The sequence below is a fragment of the Cervus canadensis genome, chromosome 17, assembly GCF_019320065.1.
Source record: "Cervus canadensis isolate Bull #8, Minnesota chromosome 17, ASM1932006v1, whole genome shotgun sequence".
Classification (NCBI taxonomy): Eukaryota; Metazoa; Chordata; class Mammalia; order Artiodactyla; family Cervidae; genus Cervus; species Cervus canadensis.
The window spans coordinates 27,289,322-27,313,525 of NC_057402.1; the positions used below are offsets into that span (position 1 = coordinate 27,289,322).

Sequence of the window (24,204 nt, forward strand, 5' to 3'; positions counted from 1 at the left end):
ATGGAAAGCCCCAATAGTTCTAAAATTATTAAAAAATTCAACCAGCAGTTAGTATTTTCACATGAAGAAAACTCCACCCAGATTGTTTTACAGGTGAGTCCTACCAAATTTTCAAGAAGTAAACTTGCGCAAATTATTTCAGAGAATGGAAAATTTATTCTATGAGGCCACTTTGGCCTTGATATCAAATCCAGCCAAATTTCAATATGGAAAAGAAAATTACAGGTCAGTCTTACTCATTAAAATATCTACTGATAGAACTCATCAGTCAATAATGAATACCCAGGCACTTCCCTGGTGGTCCAGTGGCGAAGACTCCACACTCCTCATGCAGGGGGCCAAGTTCAATCCCAGGTGGGGGAACTAGAAACCACATGCTGCAACTAAAGTGTTTGCATGCTGCAACAGAGATTGAAGATCCTGCCTGCTGCAACTAAGACCCAGTGCAGCAGATAAATAAATAAAAATAGATATTAAAATATAATGAACACCCAAGCCTGAAGGAAATGGTTAAAGGAAGTAAAAACAAGGAATGGAACTCACTAGCATGGAAATCAGAAGATACTGCTAGGTATATTCTGTGCACTTCTGCACATTCCACCATAGCGAGAGCACATATAAGTAGGTACAGGTTTTTAGCCATGTTCTGTTTTTTAGATTGTCAGTCATACAGGGAGATCTTTATCTTATTTTGCTTAAAACTTACGTATATCCTTTTGAATATATGTAGAATTATGTATATCTTTGTGTGTATGTATATGTGCATATATATGAATTTCAATGAAAAGGTGATGGCACTAAAAATAAGCTCATAATGGAATGAAATGGCCAAAAAGAAGTAAAAAGAACAAAACAGAATTGGGTCTGAAACTAATCCTAAGCATAAGCCATGCAGTTTGGGAAATTTCAGCCAGTTAAAAGTTTGGACTCAAATGATGAAGTGAAAGTGAAAGTCGCTCAGTGGTGTCAGACTCTGTGTGACCCCATGGGTCACATGGAATGTGCAGGGAATTCTCCAGGTCAGAATACTAGGGTGGGTAGCCTTTCCCTTCTCCAGGGGATCTTCCCAACCCAGGGATCAAACCCAGGTCTCTTGCATTGTAGCAGATGGTTTACCAGCTGAGTCACAAGGGAAGCCCGAGAATACTGTAATGGGTAGCCTATCTCTTTTCCAGTGGATCTTTCTGACCCAGGAATCGAACTGGGGTCTCCTGCATTGCAGGTGGATTCTTTACCAACTGAGCTATGAGGGAAGTCCCAAATGATGAAAAGTTGCAGCAAATGAGCCATACCCAACTGTCTAAGATGCAGAAAATAGGTGGAAGAAAATTCTCTAGTCTTCTAACATTTCTTCAATGATTCTCAGCTTTGGGTCAGGATCCCAGGGTATCAGAATCTCTTGATGCCTTTTCTAAAATATACACGTATCTTCATTGATTTTTGGTATCTGCTCTTTTCTGTGAGACTCACACCTCTAATTCACACTGATCAAGGCTGAGTATGGGTGGTTTACGGCAAGGAGTATCATGGTGGAAGTACCTCTCTCTATGTGGAAGCCATGGAAATGTGGCTAATTTCCCTTTCATTTTCTGCTGACTTGACAGCTTCTCCCTGTTCGTTCAGGTTTGTGTCCATGAGGGGAGAACAGCTAACCTGTAGTAGTGGGTCAGGAGTCTAGATCAGCTACATATTATCCATGTGACCTTGAGCGAATGATATTTGTCTCTTAGCATTAATTTCTTGACTGTAAAATGGGAGAAAATAATGCTTACTTAGCAGAGTTTCTGTGGATGAAGTAGGCAGTATGTAAAGCCCTCAATGTGTCAATAGAACATGGTACATAGTAAAACCTCAATAAATTGAGTTTGTAGTTTGTAACAACAGAAGCATGGCTTTCCTAAATCATTATACATGACATGTTTGTGTGTTTGTGTATGTATAAATATTTAAAGGAAAAATATTTTTCAGTGGACTTGGGTTGTTTTGTATGTTCAGCAATGGTTAGCAACTGTAGTAGGGAACCATTCAGATGTATTAGCTGAGGAACTTGTTCAAGGAACTTTTGAACCACTTTATTAGAATTCTGGTACTGCCAGCAAACTGAGAAATGATGCTGATAACTGATCCTTGAATTCCTTTTTTGTATTTCTGGAGTGGAACCAATGGGTTCTGTGGCTCAGATCTGACTGACTTTTAAGACAAAATCCTGCAGCCTAAATGTTGGTACCAGATGGTTGAATTTTCTTCCCTCATGGGTTTCCTTCTAGCAAAACTTTTATTTTTCTTTTCACTGAGTAGTCACAGAGGTGCCAGTCTAATTATTGCTTTCTTCTTGAAGATTTTATAAGAACTGCAGAAAATTAAAGAGAGCTTGTTGAGTTCAAATATCCACTGTAATTTTTTTTTTTAACAAATATATCATTTGTGGCCATGGAATTAATCAAGTACAGAACCTAAAACACACAAAACAAAAACAAAGGCAAGCTTTACCACCCTTGTGGAAGAAGACAGTTGCCCTTCATCTAGTTGAAGAATAATTAGACCCCAAAGTATTGAGATTCTCGTTTTGATCTTCACTTGAAGTCAATATAGCTTCTGAGTTTTAGCCTCACTGATATTTATGGTTCTTAAACTTATGTTGTAATATTGTTGAACTGTTAATATTGTTGAAGTCATTGGAACAAAGTTTAGTGCTTTAGTCCTTAGAAATTAAATACTTTTAATTTGGTAATAAATATACTCTTACATTTCTTTATTTCAGGAAAAGTTATTGCAAAGTCATAAAACTCATAAGCGAAATACATTAAAACAATTAAACATTTTTGAAGACAGTTCCTTTAAAACTTCTGTTAGAAAGTTTACATTAAGATTTTGCTAGTTTATGATTAAATGTAAGCAATTTCAAATATTGCACATATTTTTGGGCCTCTGCCATCCAACTCTTTCCTTGGCATGGTCAAAAAATTGCAAAAATATATTCACCTATGCATGAATAACGTTGGATACCTTCTGTATCCAGTAATCACTCTTGACTTTTACTTGCTGAATTTCTCCAAGTACGTTCTCTATTACTATGATATTGAAATGTTTTAAAATCGTTTTTATTGTAATAAAACAGATACAGAAATTTGCATGAAACAAATATAAAACATAGTGAATTATTATTAGTTGAATATACTTGTAACCATACTAAAAAATTTAAAAAGTGAATACATTAGAGTCTCATGGGTTGTTGAGAAGGTAAATTGGTGAAATGATTTTGGAGGGATATTGACAATTTAAAATTCACATGCATGCTTTTGTCCAAGTTTTCACTTCTAGAAATTTACACTAAAATATACATGAGTATGTATACACAAGGATTTTTTTTTGCAAAATCTGTTCATTCAGCAAACATCTTATAACCTGTCCACTGTGTTCCACTGCTCCAGGCACTGAAAATATAGTAAAGAATAGACAAATAAGGCCTCATAGAGTTTACATTTTAGCAGAATAGACAATAATCAAATGAAAACATGAGACACGGGGTAGTGATAATTGTCATAATAAAAATAAAATAGAGGGAAGAGATGGAAAATGGCTGGGTTGGGGATCAGGCACTTTATATTTGTTTGGGAAAGAACATGTGTGAATTGAGACTTGAATAAGATAAAGGAGTCAGCCTTGTGGAGATCAGGGCAAGGTGTTATAGTGGGGGAGCAGCTGTTATGAAGACCCTAAGGTGGAACTTGTGTATGTGAAGAAAAGCAGGAAGGCAAGTGAAACTGAATCCTAGTGACCTGGGGGCAGTGGTGGAAAATAGAGGCAGAGCAATTAGATCATAAGGATCTGGGTTAGGGTTTGCATTCAATTTCAAATGTGACATAAAATCATTACAAGAATTTGAGAGGGGAAAGAATATGATTTAATGTACGCTTTCAAGTTTTTATTTTCAAATATTTCAAAGTTTCAAGAATAGTACAAAGAAATACCCTAGCCCTTTATTCAGATTTACCAATTTTTTACCTTTTGCCACATTTACAGTCTCATTCTCTCTCTCTTTATATATATATAAATATAGATATAGATACATATATATATAAGATATACATATGTATTTCAGTCTTAACATACTCATGTGTAATTACTATATAGCTACAGTACAGTTATCAAATTCAGGAAGTTTAGCACTGGTATAATATTTTTTATCAGTCCGTATTCCAGTTTTGTCAGTTGTTCCATAATGTCCTTTATATAGCAAATTTCCTGCCCCTTTCTTTAGTAAAGGATCCAATCTAGGATGACATAGTGCATTTAGTTGTCATGTCTTTTTGTTTTCTTTTCTTTGTCCATGTGGTGTGTGACACCTGACCAGGAACCAAACCCATTCCCCCTCTCACCCTACCCTGGAAGCATGGAGTCTCAACCGCTGGATGCCAGGGACATCCTGCCATGACTTGTTAATCTCCTTTATGGTACAGTTCCTTAACCTTTCTTTGTCTTTCATGACATTGACGGTTTTGAAGAAAGCAGGCAAATTATCTTAACAAATGTTCTTCACTTAGGTTTGTCTTTCTCATGATTAGATTCAGGGTATTTATTTCCAGTTGGAATTCCACATAAAAATGCTGCATCTTCCTCATGGTATCATATTTGCCTGCTTATAATTGGTGAGGTTAATTTTGATCACCTGGTTAGGGAAGTCTGTGGTTTCTCCACTGTATAGTTACTTAAACTTTTCCTCTCTTGGTATTTTTTAGGTATTATGTAATATCATTCTAAAGAAAAATTTAAAATGTAATTTTATTAAAATTTTAAAATAAAATTTCCTGTACACAATGTGCAATGTCAGTTTAAAAATACAAATTTAAGAACATATGTGGAATCATATGATATTACACAATCTGTATTTTATAGCTTTTATATGCATATTTGTTTCATTCTTACAGAATATTGGAAACACTGCTCACAATGAAGGCAGCTATTTTTATTTTGCTTCTCAGTATGCTTACATTTACCAACACTACTTTTGGCTTACTGATGAGTAAGACTGAAAGCAAAAGCAGCATGGGTTGCCCTATTTTTCCTTTCCTTCTCTGTCACCACTTTCAGTTTAAGTGGTTGGCAAACACAAGGAAGTAACACAAATAAAAAAGGATATGATAGGTATCCTAGGTCCTTCTTGTTTCTTTTAATGCCATTTCCTTCTTTCTGTGTTTGAAGTAAGTTCCAGTTCAAACATGAAGCACGGCCTTTTAGGACTATCAGTGCCCCCACTGAGTTGTGGGCAAACCACACTTACCTTGTCCTCGTTCTGAGGCTCGCCGACCTCCCACAGATGGAGTCCTCTGGAATTTCTGTGCTCATGGGACAAAGGGATGTTAGAAGCCAGTGGGGTGGCAAGGAGGGCCAGACACACATATTGAGTACATCTCCTCTGCTTGCCCACATGATCCTCTATCCCATAGGACCTCACTTAAAAAATACAAGTTCAAAGACAGAAGTATTAAGAAATTCAAGGTGGCAGTAGCAGAGCATGAAACCAAGCTTGGAGCCTTTCCACGCATGGGGCCCTGTGGAGCTGGCCCTGCCCCCTCATGTATTAGTCATCCCTCTTCTCCAGGAAAGACCCACCGCCTTCTTTGTTTACCTACGTAGGTGTGTATTTATTTATTAATATGGATTCATAAAGGGCAATGCCGAAGAATGTTCAAACATTCTTTGAATGGTGTTTTAGGGGTGTCTCCTTTATATAGCCAACAAAGAGTCGGACAACAATTTAGCAACTGAACAACAACAATTTATATGGCATAGAGTTGCTTTTCAATTTATGAGCCAATTTAAAATTCTTTTTCTTTTAATGGACAAGCTAAGCCCATTAAAGTTTATTGATATGTTTTATTAATATTGTAATGTACATCTGATATATTATAGTTTATATCTATATGTTATGAAACATATGTTTTATCTCAACTTTGTTATATTATTTAATGTTACAAATACTGTTTGCTGCTAAGTTGGGTTTGACTCTTTTCAACCCTGTGAACAGTAGCCCCCCAGGTGCCTCTGTCCATGGGATTTCCCAGGCAAGAATAATGTAGTCGGTTGCCATTTCCTTCTCCACTGGATCTTCCCGACCCAGGGATCAAACCAGCATCTCTTCTTTGACAGGCAGATAGATTCTTTACCACTGAGCCACCTGGGAAGCCCAGTGTTACAATTACCGGATGCAGTTATTTCATGGTGTCAGTCTATGTAATGTGTCTTCTTTGCTTTAAAATTTTTACGTTTGATATTTAGCAAAATTTGTATTGTTATCCTTTTGGTTATCTTTGCACTTATCCCTGTAAGAGTGCCCTTAATCCCCCTTTTCTTACTTTCTACTAGCTGGTCTGTCAGTTTTAAATGATGTCCCTGACTCCTGTCTATTACCGTTATCATACTCATTGACCTTTTTCTACTGTTTCCACATCTCTCTCTTCTACTTCCCTTTTTCGAAAGTTGCACTGTTTCTGCTTTGTCAGAACATAGAACGTTCACATACTGTTCTCACAACCCTGTCCCTACCTTTGCTTTATTCTTTAGTTCTGCCATTAGATACGAGAACTGCTCACCGTGTCTGTTTACTGCTGTTCAGCCATTCCTTTCTTGCTGTGATAAAAGTTATCCTCTGGGACAGGGGTCAACAGTCTTTTTTCTGTAAAAGGACCAGAGAATGTATATTTTAGGCTTTACACTCTTTTTAAAAATTGAAGTATAGTTGGCTTATAATATTAGTTTCAGGTATGTGATTCAATATTTTTATATCACATGCACTCTTTACTGCTGCAATTTGCCTGCTTCCTCTCCCTCCCTCTCCTCCTCTTCCTATTCTTCCTCCTTCTTACCCTTCTTTCTCCTCTTTCTTATCCCCTTCTCCTCCTCCATCTTCTACAATCCTTTAAAATATAAAGCATTCTTCATTCATAGGCCATACAAAAATAGGTCACAGGCCAGAGTAGACCCATGGACTGCAGTCTCCCAGCTCCTGCTTTAATAGACTCTTTTGAGAGGTCTTTTGAGTATTGTATTTCTTGAGTTTCCTATACATTCATAACCATTTTTTAAAATATATTTGATGCTTGAAGAACATTATGCTATACAATTATTGGTTTATGATTTCTTTCCTTGAGTTTCCTGAAAATGTTGGCCCTTTGCTTTATATGCTACTCTTATGAAACTTTATCCCAATCTAAAGTTTCTTACTCCTGTAAGTAATTTGATGTTCTTTTGGCCTTGAAACTTTAAGGAATATTTTTAGCCTTTAAATTTTGATGTTATAGGTCAATAGTCTCAGGCAAATGAAGGGCTCTTTCAGTAGGTTTAAGTTTTCTCTTATTTCCAGAAAATTTTATTGAATTACAGTATTAAATATTAGTTATGCTCACTGTTTTTTTTTTTTCTTGGTACTGGGTGGAAGACAGGTTGGCATGTTTTATTTCTGAAGAATGCTTATTTATTTTCACTTTTTATTTCCTATTCCCCTTTGCTGTCACCTTCCAAGTATCCCCGTCTCTTCTTTATTTATCTCTTTCTCTTCCAGAATTAACATTTCCTCTTCTCGCTCTTCTGGTTCTTTTTACTTTTAAGGCCCTTTCTTCTGTCAGGTGCCATGTACAACTAAATCTTGGACTTGTGTTCAGTATTTTGGTACTTACACTGGACTTTTTCTTTCTGGGGGTAATTTTATTTGTGTTTCGTTTAAATCCTCTGCTGTCTTCTCCTCTTTTTTACCGAGTGTCTTAAGGCTCCTATGTCACTGCTCTCTACACTCATAGACTTGCATTGTTGGTGGGAGCTATGGTGGAATTTATTTCTCTACTTTTAGGTGATTTGAAATTCATGACATTCTCTATTTCATTGTGATGTTGAAGGCATGTATCTCATTTGGCTTTATTTATACTCCTTGTTGATATACCAGCCTCCAAAATTAGAAAAAAAAATAAATGTCTGTTGTTTATAAGCTACCTAGTCTGTGGTATTTTGTTAGAAATAAAAGCAGTATTTCTAACAAAATATTTTGTTAGAAAGCAGCCATAACAGACTTAACACAATGATCAATCTATTTATTTATCAATTTACAGAATGAGTTGGCACACTAGCAGCCTTCATAAATGACCAGTGAGTTGTTTATTTTTATCATTATTTTGTTTTATTATGGATTCAGGGATTTTATTTTGAATAGAGAAAGAAATAATCTGTACTTTCTCTACTTACTACTTTATTTTTTTTTGCACATTCTCTTCTGATTTTGTCCATTGGTTTACATATTTTTACCTAGCTATAATTAACAAGTATATTTGATTTTATATTCTACCTAATACTATGAAATGTGAACTCAATGGAAATAGAAATTTTATTCTGTTTTGTTCACTAATATGTTCCTAGTGTCTCAAATAGTGACTGGAGCATAGTTCAGTTCAGTTCAGTCACTCAGTCGTGTCCAACTCTGAGACCCCATGAATCGCAGCACGCCAGGCCTCCCTGTCCATCACCAACTCCCGGAGTTTACTCAAACTCATGTCCATCGAGTCGGTGATAAACATAGTAGATTCTCAAAAAAAATTTGTTGAGGGAATAAATGAATTACTGTGCTTCAAAACTGTTTCTTCTAAATATGTGTTTAAATTCGTCAAACACATTAAAATGTTGTAGCATGGTTAAAGAGTACTGTTTGTTTTCCCCATAGTAAAACTCTATTTATTCTTCTGAAACTACTATTTACTAGTCTTTGAAAAGTGACATCCTGGGGGGGAAAATGCTCTATTATGTTTCCTGGAAATAATTAAGAAAGTTATTATTTGTGTTATGTCAGTTTGGGAGGAACATAACAAGTGTTTTAGAGGTCTTATTTTGAAGTTATGATCCTTAATCTTTTTCTTAATGTTTGTAATGGTATAATGGAGAGAACAACATAAGCTGAGTCAATTGGCAAGGACCTGGAAGATATTATTAGACTCTAACATGGATCTAGTAATTGAAAGAGTTTGAAATATGGCATATGGCCAGATAAAATTCAGTGCAGTTAATTGCTGCTGGGTGGAAAAACAAAATACTCTAATATGTAATGGGGACTTACAACAGACAAATATGGCTGAAATTTTGAATTTTAAGGTAGGGTAAACCTAACTTGAATCAGTAATGTTAGTGGGATGTGTTAGAAGGATAAGTACATGGTATTAAAGGGCAAAAAAAAAAAAAAAAAAAAAAAAGGGCACAATGGCAGTGTTGTGTGTTGGGATCAGAGTAGTATACTAGGGACTGGAGTTAAATTCTAGGACAGAAGTTACAAGCTCAGTTCAGTTCAGTCGCTCAGTCGTGTCCAACTGTTTGCGACCCCATGAACCGCAGCACACCAGGCCTCCCTGTCCATCACCAACTCCTGGAGTTTACCCAAACTCATGTCCATTGAGTCAGTGATGCCATCCAACCATCTCATCCTCCGTCGTCCCCTTCTCCTCCTGCCCTCAATCTTTCCCAGCATCAGGGTCTTTTCAAATGAGTCAGCTCTTTGCATCAGGTGGCCAAAGTATTGGAGTTTCAGCTTTAACATCAGTTCTTCCAATGAACACCCAGGACTGATCTCCTTTAGGATGGACTGGTTGGATCTCCTTTCGGTCCAAGGGATTCTCAAGAGTCTTCTCCAACACTACAGTTCAAAAGCATCAATTCTTCTGTGCTCAGCTTTCTTCAGTCCAACTCTCATATCCATACATGACCACTGGAAAAACCATAGCCTTGACTAGACGAACTTTGTTGGCAAAGTAATGTCTCTGCTTTTTAATATGCTGTCTAGGTTGGTCATAACTTTCCTTCCAAGGAGTAAGCGTCTTTTAATTTCATGGCTGCAGTCACCATCTGCAGTGATTTGGAGCCCCCAAAAAATAAAATCAGCAAGCTGGGACTCCACAAAACCCCTTCACGTATGTTTTGTTTGAGTGAAAGAAAGACCTTTAAAAAGTGAGAGATGTGGACATACAAATCTGTATTCCCTGTGTCTCTTGAAAACTTGAAAATTTGGCAGTTCTGGGTCTCCATTTCTGCCTATAAGCAGTAGACTAGTGCTGACTTGTTGTTGCTATTGTTGTTTAATCGCTAAGTTGTGTCTGACTCTTTGCGACCCCATGGACTATAGCACTCCAGGCTTCTCTGTGCATCACTATCTCCCAGAGTTTCCTGACTAGCAGCTGCCTATTTAAATTGGGACTTGTCCCATCCTTTCCTCCACACACCCCCACTCCCTAGCTCTAAGGCAGTAGGGGTATTGTTACATGTCTTCCTCTGGCAGCTGTTTTTCCTATACCAGATCCATAGCCTGTTTTAATGGCCTCCTAGAGCCTGGTGGCTCAGTGGTAAAGAATCCACTTGCAATGCAGAAGACTTGAGGAGATGCAGGGTTTGATCCCTGGGTCGGGAAGATCCCCTGGAGAAGAAAATGGCGACCCACTCCAGTATTCTTGCCTGGAAAATCCTGTGGAGAGAGGAGCTGGGCAGACTACAGTCCATGGCGTCACAAAAGAGTCAGACATGACTAAATGACTAAAAAATAACAAATTTCACCACACTGGTGAGGAAAGGATTCCCACTCTAGGGTTATGTTGGTGGCTGAACACATGACGCTCGACAGTGGACAGATGTTGTTGTTCAGTCGCTAAGTCACGTCTGACTCTTTGTGATCTCATGGACTGTAGCATGCCAAGGTTCCCTGTCCTTCACTGTCTCCCAGAGTTTTCTCAAACTCATGTCCATTGAGTTGGTGATGCTACCTAACCATCTCATCCTCTGCTGTCCCCTTCTCCTTTTGCCTTCAATCTTTCTCAGCATCAAGGTGAGTTGGCTCTTCATATCAGGTGGCCAAAATATTGAATCTTCAGCAGAAATATTGGTTTCCCTGGTGGCTCAGATGGTAAAGCATCTGCTTATTATATGGGAGACCTGGGTTCAATCCCTGGGTTGGGAAGATCCTCTGGGGAAGGAAATGGCAACCCACTCCAGTACTCTTGCTTGGAAAATCCCACGGACAGGGGAGCTTAGGCTGCATACGGTCCATGGGGTTGCAAAGAGTCGGACATGACTGAGCAACTTCACTTTCACTTTTTAGCATCAATCCTTCCAATGAATATTCAGGACTGATTTCCTTTAGGATTGACTGGTTTGATCTTTTTGCAGTCTAGGAGACTCTCAAGGGTCTTCTTCAGCATCACAATTCGAAAACATCAATTCTTCAATGCTCAGCCTGCATTATGGTCCAACTTTCACATCTGTACTTGACTACTGGAAAAACCATAGCTTTAACTATGTGGACCTTTGTCGGCAAACTGATGTCTGTGCTTTTTAACATGCTGTCTAGGTTTGTCATAGCATTTCTTCCAAGGAGCAAGTGTCTTTAATTTCATGGCTGCAGTCACTGTACACAGTGATTTTGGAGCCCAACAAAATAGCATCTGTTGCTGTTTCCACTTTTTCTCCATCTGTTTGCCATGTAGTGATGGGACTGGATGCTATGACCTTAGTTTTTTGAATGCTGAGTTTTAAGCCAGCTTTTTTACTCTCGTCTTTCACCCTCATCAAGAGGTTCTTTAGTTCCTCTTCGTTTTCTGCCTTTAGAGTGATACCATCTGCTTATCTGAGGTTGTTGATATCTTTCCTGGCAATCTTGACTCTCCCTTGTGATTCATCCACCCTGGCATTTTGCATGCTGCACTCTGCATATAGGCTAAATAAGCAGGGTGACAACATACAGCCTTGTTGTACTCCTTTCCCAATTTTGAACCAGTCTTTGTTCCATATCTGGTTCTAACTGTTGCTTCTTGACCCGCATACAGGTTTCTCACGAGGCAGGTAAGGTGGTCTGGTATTCCCATTTCTTGAAGAATTTTCCAGTTTGTTGTGATCCACACAGTCAAAGGCTTTAGCATAGTCAATGAAGTAGAAGTAGATGTTTTTCTGGAAATCCCTTGCTTTCTCTGTGATCCAGTGAATGTTGGCAATTGCCTTTTCTAAATGCAGCTTGTACATCTGGAAGTTCTCAGTTCATGTACTGCTGAAACCTAGCTTGAAGGATTTTGAGCATTTTCTTGCTAGCATGTGAAATGAGCTCAGTTGTACAGTAGTTTGAACATTCTTTGGCATTGCCTTTCTTTGGGATTGTAATGAAAACAGATCTTTTCTGGTCCTGTGGCCACTGCTGAGTTTTCCAAATTTGCTGGCATATTGAGTGCAGCACTTTAATAGCCTCATCTTTTAGGATTTAAAATAGCTCAGCTGCAATTCCATCACCTCCACTAGCTTTGTTCATAGTAATGCTTCCTAAGACCCACTTGACTTCACACTCCAAGATGTGTGTGTGAAATCTAGGTGTGTCACACTCTAGGTGTGTGACCACACGATTGTGGTTATCCAGGCCATTACATTTTGTTGCTGTTGTTGGGATAGTTCTTCTGTGTATTCTTGACACCTCTTCTTAATCTCTTCTGCTTCTGTTAGATCCATACCATTTCTGTCTGGATACATGAGATGACAGCAATTTTTGAATCGCATATACCATCAGCCTTCCTGCCATGCAAGGCAACATAGGGATGCATTCAGGAAGAGAGTGAACAAGCAGGCATTTAAATATCTAAAGGGTGAGGCAACTTCTGGTTCCTATAGGAAGGTGTGATTGGCTAGTCTGAATAACTCTGTAGGCAGGTGGGGAACTGAAACTTCCTGCTCAGAGATGAGAAGGACCTGTACCAGGAGGCCTTAATAAGAATGGTTGCTTGTCTAGGAGACCTTATCCATGGGGCAGAGTGGGAAAGAGAACTTTCAGCTAGGCCATTTGAAGCCCTCTTGATTTCTCCAGATATCTAGGCAGCACACATTGCTGGGCCTTCATTTTAGGTCTCACACCAAAATACCTTGCTTCACTCATTTACTTGGCTTGCTTAGCCCTGTATCTAGGAGGAGGAATTTTTTTTAAACTCTACAGTTTGTGGAATTGAAATACGTTGGCAAGAATGGTTGTATAGTTTTCTTCTGTGAAAATTAAAAAGAAATACGATGAACAAAAGCAAAAAAAAAAAATCTTGTTATTTTTTTTATTGTACTTCTGTCCAGAGTGGTTAGCTTTTCATATCTTTTAGGAATTCTTCTAATCACAAGACGGCATTTGAGTTTGTATTAAGAAAAACTTCAGGGATCTCCCTGGTGGTCCAGTGATTAAGACTTGACCTTCCAGTGCAGGGGGTGAGGGTTTGATCCCTGGTTGGGGAGCTAAGATCCCACATGCCTTTCAGCCCAAAAAACCAAAACATAAAGCTGAAACAATATTGTAACAACTTTAATAAAGGCTTTTAAAATGATCCACATTAAAAAAAAATCTTGAGAAAGTTTATGACAGGGTTGATGGTGAAATAGGTTACCAAGGAAACATTCACTCAGCCAGTATTTTTTCACTTGCTCAAAAATGTTTATTAAGCACAAACTGTGTCAAATGTAAAGGCTTTAAAAACTGCAGGGTTCATTTTCTTTCCTCTGGGAGCCCACACCGCTTTAAGGGACAGAATTAAGCTAACAGTTATGCAGGGTGGTGGGCACTATCAGGATGGAATCAGAGAGAACAAAGAAGAGAAGGGGCAACACTATCTTCTTGGAGGTTAAATTCTTTAAAAATTACTGACGATCTGGGCTGAGTCGAGTATAGTCTTTAAGTTGAGAAAACTCGTCTTTTGGGGTTTTTCCAAAGTGAGTGTTTCTGAAATCCTCAATTGGAAAGTTAGTCATTTCTGTATAAAGGTGTCACAGGTACAGTTCATTAAATGAAATTATCCCACCAATTCTGTAAATTCCATGCCCTTTCTCTGTGACAAAATTTCTCTACAGTTTGTTGTTCCCTAATCTATTGGGTCTCTTATAAGCCATAGTGGTTCAAGAATGCGTATCTCTGAGGACAGGCTTCCTCGGTAGGTTCTCTGCAAGGACCTACACCTGATATGAAGTCTGAGAGGCGAGTCCTGGGCTCTGAGCAGTGGACTCAGCCCCCGTGCGCAGGGGTGTGTGTGTGTGTGTGTGTGTGTGTGTGTGTGTGTGTACAGGCACATATACACAGCATGCCATCCTCAAGTGAGTGAGTGACTATATTTTAAAGCCAGAATGTAAACAACTTGAGCATTCTTAGTCATTGTATAGTAATTATATACGTGTCTTTCTTCTCTCATTTCTATTGGTATAAATCAGAATTTCCTAGATGCATTCTTTAGAATACCAGTTTCCTCAGATGCTCTCAAAATAAGTTCCATGATTGAAAAAGATCATGGAGAAGTTCCATGATCAAAAAGATCTAAGAAATGCAGCATATAACATATAAATTGTCTATTTTTTTTGTTTCATCTACTGTTTACAAAGCTGTTTGCTAGGTGCATTAAAAATTTATTTTACCTAAAGTGTATATTTTTAAAACATTTTAATTGGAGGATATGGAAACTTACATTACCGTATATAAAATAGATAGCCAACGGGAATTTGCTGTATGGCTCAGGAAACTCAAACAGGGGCTTTGTATGAGTCTAGAGGGGTGGGATGGGGAGGGAGATGGGAGGGAGGTTCAAAAGGGAGGGGATAATGTATACCTATGGCTGATTCATGTTGAGGTTTGACAGAAAACAACAAAATTCTATAAAGCAATTATCCTTCAATTAAAAAATAAATTTAAAAAATTTTAATTAGAGGATAATTGCTTTACAATGTTGGTTTCTGCCATACATCAGCATGAATCAGCCATAGGTGTACACATGTCCCCTCTCTCTTAAACTTCCTCCCCACCCCATCCCACCCCTCTGGGTTGTCACAGAGCACTCCTAATATATATTTTAACTTCAGAGTTAGGATTTTGTGGGACCACTTTGAGAAATCATGGTCCCAGCAGAAAACAGATGAATAATTGGAGGAGATTTTAATGAAGAAATGATTTACAAAGCATGGGTAGGATCTAGAGAAATCAGGAGAGGTATTGGAATACACGGGCTGGCCAACAAGGAGACACTTCCTCTGGTTCTAAATGGGCAGGACAGGAAGCCCTTATTAGTCCTTGCAGAGGGAGAGTTCTTGGGGAGGACCTCCTAATAGGAGCTGCGGCCAGTCTGTGGTGACACTTCTTTCTTTGATCCCCTGTTGGTGATTTTCTTTTCTCCCAAGGGGTGCCAGAGGGTAAGGGAGGCAATTTGATTTAGTCCATACAGTCAGCCTTCTGAGGCACAGAAAAGGGTGGAGGATAGATCTGGAGGGGCAAATGTGTGATAATCCAGCCTATAAATAATTAAGAACTGATTAGATTGAAAGAGTCAATCTGCTTTTAGTCCTAATAACACTTAAACTGTCACTGGAAGAGATCATGTAAATTATCTGTGAATAAGTAGTGTTCTGGGTATGTTTCCCTCAATGTTTTCTTTTTTTTTTCTTACTTTGAGGAACACAGAAAAGACTTTCCACAATGAAATTATCATGGAACAAGCTTGGGGTGCTATTGCCAATAGGAAATAATAAGAGAAAGTGTTCATTGCCATTAGGTCTGACCTGATTTTAACCCAGAATGTTGTGAATACTTGTATTTGCCACCTGTTCAAAAAGCACAACGAAGCTAAAACAGTAAGAGGTCTTGAATTGAGGTGGTGGTGGCAGAGACCACTACCACCTGCCTGCAGAGTCAGTTCTTTCCTTCCTGCATAGTGATGGCATCGTAGTCAGTTCCCTGATGAATAAACATGATGTTTGCCACTTCTGGATGGAGCCTTTTGGAGAATAAGAATTCTTCCTCCATTCTCTGTGGCCACAGAGAAGCCACAGGATGGAAGGAACTTTGGTTCCTGAATCAGTGCATGTAGAAAAGCTGCCTGCTGACCTGAACACCTGTTCTGAACTGTTACATAAACAAGAAATAAACTTCTGTTGTATTCAAGCCGTTACATATTTGCATCTGTTTGATTCAGCAGTTTATTTAGCCTACTCAAACGAATACAGATGTCTTTAAAATTTTAATCTCAAATACTTAAATTATTTATTATATGTTTACAACCCTTATGTGGTAAGCAGGGCAGGCACCTATTTTGTAGGCAAAACAATGAAGAATATGTAGATTCATAAATTCTTTCAACAAATACATATTGACCATTAGGGATATTTGTTGCAAGCAATTTATTAAATCATTGTTTTGTGAGAGCATTCATTCTTTCATTCATTTTATAAACATTTACTGAGGGCTTTCGATGTGTCCTTCAGGAGCTCACAGTCTAGTATAAAAGACAAATACTAAATTAAAAAATTAAGGACATAAATTGCTACGGTGTTTAGTACTCATGAGAATAATGTGTTATCAGGAAAGCATATAATAGGGGATTTGACCTAGTCAGATACGTAGGCGAAGGGAATCCCTGAAGAAGTGATGATGAAACTAAGATATGAGAGAAATATATATATTTAAGCTGGTGAGAAAGAGGAGGGAACTTTCCTAAAAGAGAACAATGTGTATAAAAGCCCTGAGTTGGATGGAAAGGGCTGGTGAGTATGGGGGTCAGAGAGAGGCCATCTACATTTTTCTTCTATTTTTTTATTTTTATTTACATATTTTTATAAAATATACATATATTCCCTCTGTCTGGGAGGTCTGCATTTAAAGATGAAGTCAAGGAGGATAAAGCTGTAGAGAAGGTGGGAAAGTGGGCAGAGAGTCGTCTTAGTCAGTTTGGGCTGCTATAACAAAATGCCGTGGACTGGGTGACTTAAACAACAGACATTTACTTTCAGTTTTAGGGACAGGGGAGTCCAGTAACAAGATGCCAGCAAATTTGGTTGCTGCTGAGGACTCTCTTTCTGGCTTGCAGATGACCACCTTCTCGCTGTACCCTCACACAGCAGAGAGAAGACACCAGGTTGTCTCTTCTTCTTCCACAGGCACCAATTCCTCCTTCGGAGCACAGCTCTCTGGCTGATCGTAACAAGAGACTTCCTCAGCTCCAGCATTTGTTCAGCTCTCTGTAATTGTTCTTTTCCCAGAAGCTCTTCTTTCGTTGGTGTTTCCTCTCTGCCCAGCCTTGTCAAGTTTCACCCTGTGCATGATCTCATTATTTGGCCCCAACTTAAGGGATCCTGTTTAAGTTTCTGAACTCCTTCTCTATTCAAGCCCCTTTTCTCTGAGATCCTGCCCTGAAGATTTTAGGAGATTTAGTTGCTTTGAATTCTACCGTCTTTCGTCAGCTTGGCAAAATGGCTCTATTTGGGCATCTACCACTAATTATTATACATATATTAACCTTGTTTGATATTGATTTTCTCATGTGTAATATGTGTATTGTTGAATTAGATTAGATAATCTCTAAAGCTGGAGAAGGAAATGGCAACCCACTCCAATATTCTTGCCTGGGAAATCCCATGGACAGAGGAACCTGGTGGGCTACAGTCCACGGGGATCACAAAAGTCAGACATGACTTGGTGACTAAACACAGTTCAGAAATTCAATGATTTGCCTCTAGAATGATCAGTCTTAAGAAGTTTTCATTACAAATAGTTAATGACTAGATTTTACATTTTGAGTCTAGACATTCTACCTTTGATATTTTATGCTGTAAACCCACACAGATAGAGAATAATGGTTAGTTCTGAGTAATAAAATATTCTGGTTAATAGCTTATCATCAAACATGCCAGACACAATTTGAAAACCTAAAGTGTTCAAAGTTAACAACATATTCAAAATACTATATTGGATAGTTTTTGTTAGGTGACTCAGAAGATGTTTCAGGATTACAGCTCCTCATATGAACCATCATGGACACGAATCATCTTTGTACCTTGGGTTTATAGGAGTACGAATTGGTAGAAACTTCTAGTTGCTACAATCTTGTATAAACCACCCTTTACATTCCTTGTTTTCGGTAATTTCAAGATGCTACCAATCTTGAAGAACAATTACTGTGAAAACCAAACCTCTTGCAGAATCTTTATCTAAATTATCAATTACCACTTACTTTTTAACATTTAAGTTATCATTCTCAAAGGAAAAGGCTATTTTTTCTCTTTATTTTTTAAAGATTATTTATTTATCTATTTATTTTTGGCTATGCTGGGTCTTCCTTGCTGGACGTGCTTTTCTCCAGTTGCGGCCAGGGGGCACTACTCCAGTTGCGATGCACAGGCTTCTCATTGAAGTGGCTTCTTTTGTTTGTGAGCATGGACCCATAGGGCACATGGGCTACCGTAGTTGTGGTTCATGTGCTCTAGAGCAGAGGCTCAGTAGTTGGGGTGCATGGGCTCAGTTGCTCTGCAGCATGTGGAATCTTCCTAAGACCAAGGATTAAACCCATATCTCCTGCCTTGGCAGGCAGATTCTTTACCACTGAGCCACCAGGGAAGCCCCTGTTTTCTCTTTATTACTTTGTTTTTAACTATACTATCAGATGCTTACTGATTCTTCAGTTGTCAAGTTCAGGAGATATTACTAACACATGAAAAGCAAAAAAAAAAAATTAATAAAAGTGATTTGGGAAATAGAAGAAACATACTGGTTTTTCAGAGGAACATTTTCCCATGGTAACTTCTTGGAGCTACTTTCCTTTCATAGAATCTAAATACTGATGGCATAAAAAAATTTAAGCAAAGCTTCATGGGAGGAGTTCATGCACAGAAGTCAGATTGAATTATTTTGTCTCCTGATGGGTTAGGAAAACTTCTATGAAACTATTTCTTGTGAATCTGAGAAAACTCCCTGAGTCAGTGAATTCAGAATGCATAGACAGAGGTATTTTACCTTGGCGTCTGAGTGATTTGAAAGAATGCTATGCATGTTTTGATACTGTAGTTAATTCTTTGGTTTCTACTGTCTAATATTAACACCAAGACCAGAATTACACTAATAAAACCAGATATGCTACTCCTCTGCCCAGAACCATCTGGTTGCTTTCCCCCTCATTCAGAGTAAAAGCCAGATTCTATAAAGTGTCCTCTCCCCTTATTTTGCTCTTTCCATTCATTGTTTCTAGCCACTCTTGTTGACAGCAACTTCTTGAACCCTACAGGCCAGCTTTATCTGGGTCCTGTAGTCCCTCTGACTGGAGCAATCTTGCACTGTGTCTTGCTCTTTCACCAATTTCAGGTCTTAGCTCTCTGTTATCTGTTCAGTAAACCCTAATCTGATCACTCTTAAATAGTGGACCTTCCAGTTAAAAATTTTAATGGAAATTTTTACTGAGATAATTGTAGACTCACGGTTCACATATTGTTGAAGCCTGGCTTGGAGAATTTTAAGCATTACTTTACTGGCATGTGAGATGAGTGCAACTGTGTGGTAGTTTAAAGAGCCTCTTGATGAAAGTGAAAGAGAGTGAAAAAGTTGGCTTAAAGCTCAACATTCAGAAAACTAGGATCATGGCATCTGGTCCCATCACTTCATGGCAGATAGATGGGGCAACAGTGGAAACAATGGCTGACTTTATTTTTCTGGGCTCCAAAATCATTACAGATGGTGATTGCAGCCATGAAATTAAAAGACGTTTACTCCTTGGAAGGAAAGTTATGACCAACCTAGACAGCATATTAAGAAGCAGAGACATTACTTTGCCAACAAAGGTCCGTCAAGGCTATGGTTTTTCCACTGGTCATGTATGGATGTGAGAGTTGGACTCTAAAGAAAGCTTAGCACAGAAGAATTGATGCTTTTGAGCTGTGGTGTTGGAGAAGACTCTTGAGAGTCTGTTGGACTGCAAGGGGAACCAACCAGTCCATCCTAAAGGAGATCAGTCCTGGGTGTTCATTGGTAGGCCTGATGTTGAAGCTGAAACTCCAGTAGTTTGGCCACCTGATGCAAAGAGCTGACTCATTTGAAAAGACCCTGATGCTGGGAAAGATTGAGGGCAGGAGGAGAAGGGAACGACAGAGGATGAGATGGTTGGATGGCATCACGGACTCCATGGACATGGGTTTGGGTGGACTCTGGGCATTGGTGATGGACAGGGAGGCCTGGCGTGCTGTGGTTCATGGGGTCGCAAAGAGTTGGACATGACTCAGTGACTGAACTGAACTGAATTGTAGACTCACACACAATGGTAAGAAATAAAACAGAGATCCCATGTACCTTTTACCTCATTTCCCCCAAAGATAACTATACAACATCATAACCAAGACATTGAAACAATCTACCAACCTTGTTTGGATTGCCTATATTAATTTTAAAGTATAATTTATTTTTTTGCAGCACTTCTTACTGTCCAATATATTTTATATTTTACATATTCTGTTTATTGATTTACCCTACCTCACTAGAATGTGAGCTCCAGGAGAGTAGTAATATTTGTTTGTTTTGTTCATATCCTTATCTTAGGACCTGGAACAGAGTCTGGCGGAGTGGATACTTATTTTTTGTTGAGTTAATGGATGAACTGTATAGTGTCTCACACTGGATTCTGTGTGCGGGATGATTCAGTGCAGTGATACTGTACTGTACACTTAAAGAGAAGCGAGACTCTTCACACTGAGAAATGCCTCTCTGATTTGTGATAAGTTCTCTTGGCAGCAGCCATCGTCTCTGAAGTGCTACAGAACTTAAGATCTATAGTCTGGAAAGAGCCAAAAGCCTTTGATTTTCTGCCCTAGAACCTTTATCGTCTTAAGGCATTAAAGAGTAGCTAAAGCTAGTAACAAATCTGAAAATTCACTCTTCATTTTTATTAACTACATTACAACCTAGAGACAGTAAACAAATCAGATCCACATGGTTAAATAAAGCTGGTTCATCATTAGAAGAATGAACTGATGATACTGCATGGCAGGGCCACCTTTAGTTTAAATTCCCAGGTCTTCCCGTTGTTCACTGGTGGCCATCCAGGATCTGACAGTCAATTCAGAATGTCGGTAAAAAGGGATTCTGATGGAACTGCGTTTTTCTCAAAGACCTGTTTGGCTAAAAACAGTACAGAGAACAGTTCTTGATTTATCTCTCAGAATGTTAAGGATACACATAGAAAACTTTATGCTCATGGTCAAATTTTGACCATAAGATAAAATTTGCTGGTAATGAGGGTAATGAGAAAGTTGAGGAAGTCAAGTACTTTGTACAACTTGTTTGGGGCACAGTTTGACTGTACTTTTCAATTAATGCATGTATTATTTGAATCAGCTTTTATGTTTCCAGGACTTTAACAAATATTATTCACAGATTTGCTATAATGGAGATGGTGACCTTAAGTTTCTTTGTTTGAGAACTCTAAATATGGAACTTACTTGTCACTGACAGAAATAGTTTGCTAAGGAGAAGAAATATTTATATCATTTTTTTTTCTCATCTCATTGGCTCTGCAGAATTCTATAATCTGCTGGAAGCTTTGTTTAGACAACTCTAATATATCCTATATCCTCAAAGGTTAGAATTACAATGAATCAGAATGACATTTCTTATGACATCTGAATTATTAAGGATGATATTCATTTTTTTATATATAACAGGAGAACTGAAAGTAGGTTTCCAAAACTTCCAAAATGTAAGATATGTGGAAAAGGAAGAATACAAAATTATATATGCTGTATGGTTATTTATATACTATATTAACTGTATATATATATTATGTGTTCAATTTATGAACGTGAAAGTCACTCAGTCATATCCGGCTCTTTGCGACCCCATGGACTATACTGTCCATGGAATTCTCCAGGCCAGAATACTGGAGTGGGTAGCATTTCCCTTCTCCAGGGGATCTTCCCAACCCAGGGACTGAACACAGTCTCCCGCATTGCAGGCAGATTTGTTAGTGCGGGAGACCCAGTTCTATTCCTGGGAAATCCAGAGGAGAAGGGATAGGCTATCCACTCTAGTATTCTTGGGCTTCCCTTGTGGTTCAGCTGGTAAAGAATCCACCTGCAATGCAGGAGGCCTGGGTTTGATCACTGGGTTGGGAAGATACCCTGGAGAAGGGAAAGGCTACCCACATCAGTATTCTGGCCTTGAGAATTCCATGGACTACAGTCCATGGGTTTGCAAAGAGTCAGACATGACTGAGCCACTTTCACTTTCAAACTGTATATGTAATACATTAAAGACATTTATTCCAGAATGTTTGTAATAACATAAGAATAGAAATATCCCAAATGAACATTGATACGGGACTGGTGAAAAAATTAGGATTCATCCATATATTGGAAATGACACAGCTGTAGAAAAAATGAAATGTTATTTGTGCTGATAAGAAACAATCTCCAAGGTATACTTCTGACTACAATGTGACCTGTAGGGTAGGGTGTATGGTCTGATCCAGTTGAGGTTTAAAATGTGACATGTACACACATGTATATGTATGCAAATATAATGTACATCAAAATGCATAGAGTATTTCCAGAGAATACACACAACACATAATGTTTGCCTCTGGGGGAAGAGGAAGTGAGTTGCTTATTATTTTTTTATTCATTTGTATACCATTTTTGTCATTTTTTTTTTTTTTTTAGTTTAGAAGAATAAAAAGCTACATGTTAAGGATATGTAGGATATCCTTATATATGTTAAGGCTATCCTCACCTCAGTTAAGGATAGCCAGAGAGGATGAAGTCCAGACACATTCCATATGAACCTCAACCTGTAGGAATACATGTTTGGAAAAGTTCATTAAAAAGATGGGCATGATTCTGTGACATGAAACTCTTTGAGGAAAATATGGTTCAAGTAGGACAGGATTCTTTACTTAATAGAATTCTGATGTTGTCATCACAAATGATCCAGTCAAAAAAAACAAGGAAAAGAAGAAGATATCATTGCCAGACAGCTCTCTAGTAAACTCAGATTTTAAAAAGATATGAATAAAAGATGAAAAGAAGGACGTAGGCCAGGAGAAGTTGAGAGAGTGGCCCAGAACTGCATAAATGGTGTTAGGAATAGTTGTACCCCACCATGAGTCAAGCATAAGAACAATAAATAGTTCCTGGTGATTGAGCACATAGGTCAGACTTGGCATGGATCATCACATTGCATCTTTATGACAACCCCATGAATTGTCATCACAATTGGAATTCAATATTCAGTTGGAAATATTACCACAATTATTGTCACCTTACTTTTCTGACAAGGAAGTGAAGTACAGGGAGGATGAGTAACTCATCCAAGATAATATAACCAGAAGGAAGAAGACAGGCCCTACTTTTTTAAAAGATTTATTTATTTGGTTGTGCTGGTCTTACATGTGGCACCCAGGACCTTCGATCTTCCTTGTGACGTGAGATCTTTAGTTGTTGCATGCGGGATCTGGCTTCCTGACTAGGAATTGAACCCTGGCCCCCTGGATTGGGAGTATGGAGTCTGAACCACTAGACTAAGTTATTACTAATAATGTAATAACTCTTAATTGTTACATTGTTATTTTTCCAGTAGCCAAAAATATGCCAATAGAAGTGATAGACTTTTTGTCCAACAGCTTAGTGAGGCTAAGTGGTAGCATTTGCTCTCCGAACTTCACTGTTGCTGCCCAAGGACAATAAGAAGACAGAAGAAAGATGCCAGAAAGCCGGCCCAGAAAAACAAAGATCCAGTGAACAAATCTGGGGGCAAGGCCAAAAAGAAGTGATCCAAACACAGAGTTCAAGACCAGCTCAATAATGTAGACTTGTTTGACAAACTCTGTAAGGAAGTTTCCAACCAGAAGCTCATAGCTTCACTGTCATCTCTGAGAGACTAAGGATTCCCAGTTCTCTGGCCAGGGCAGCCTTTCAGGAGCTCCTTGGTAAAGGATTTATTAAGCTGGCTTCAGAGCACAGAGATCAAGTATCTTACAACGCCAAGGGTGGAGATGCCCCAGCCACTGGCAAAGATGCACGAACAGGTCCCTCCAGCTGTATCTGTTGAAAAATGAAACTTTATTAAATAAAAGAAGTAGTAGAGATGGTGCTATGCTAGTGAAGAAAAACTTAGTAAATTAAAGGAAATGTTCTGTATTAAAGTTTTTTTGATTCCAGACTGTAAGATATTTTGTTGATGTCACTAAGTTCAGTGGGGCTTCCCAGGTGGTGCTGGTGGTAAAGAACCCACCTGCCAATGCAGGAGACACAAGAGACACACGTTCTATCCCTGGGTTGGGAAGACCCCCTGGAGGAGGGCATGGCAACCCACTGCAGTATTCTGGAGAATGCAATGGATGGAGGAGTCTGGCAGGCAGTGGGAGTCCATGGGGTCCATGAGGT

The 24,204-nt window shown here is 38.6% G+C and overlaps 1 pseudogene; it reads left to right on the forward strand.

Moving 5' to 3' along the window:
* LOC122454917 lies at positions 1–23,869 on the forward strand (annotated as a pseudogene).
* The last annotated feature ends 335 nt before the right edge of the window (positions 23,870–24,204 follow it).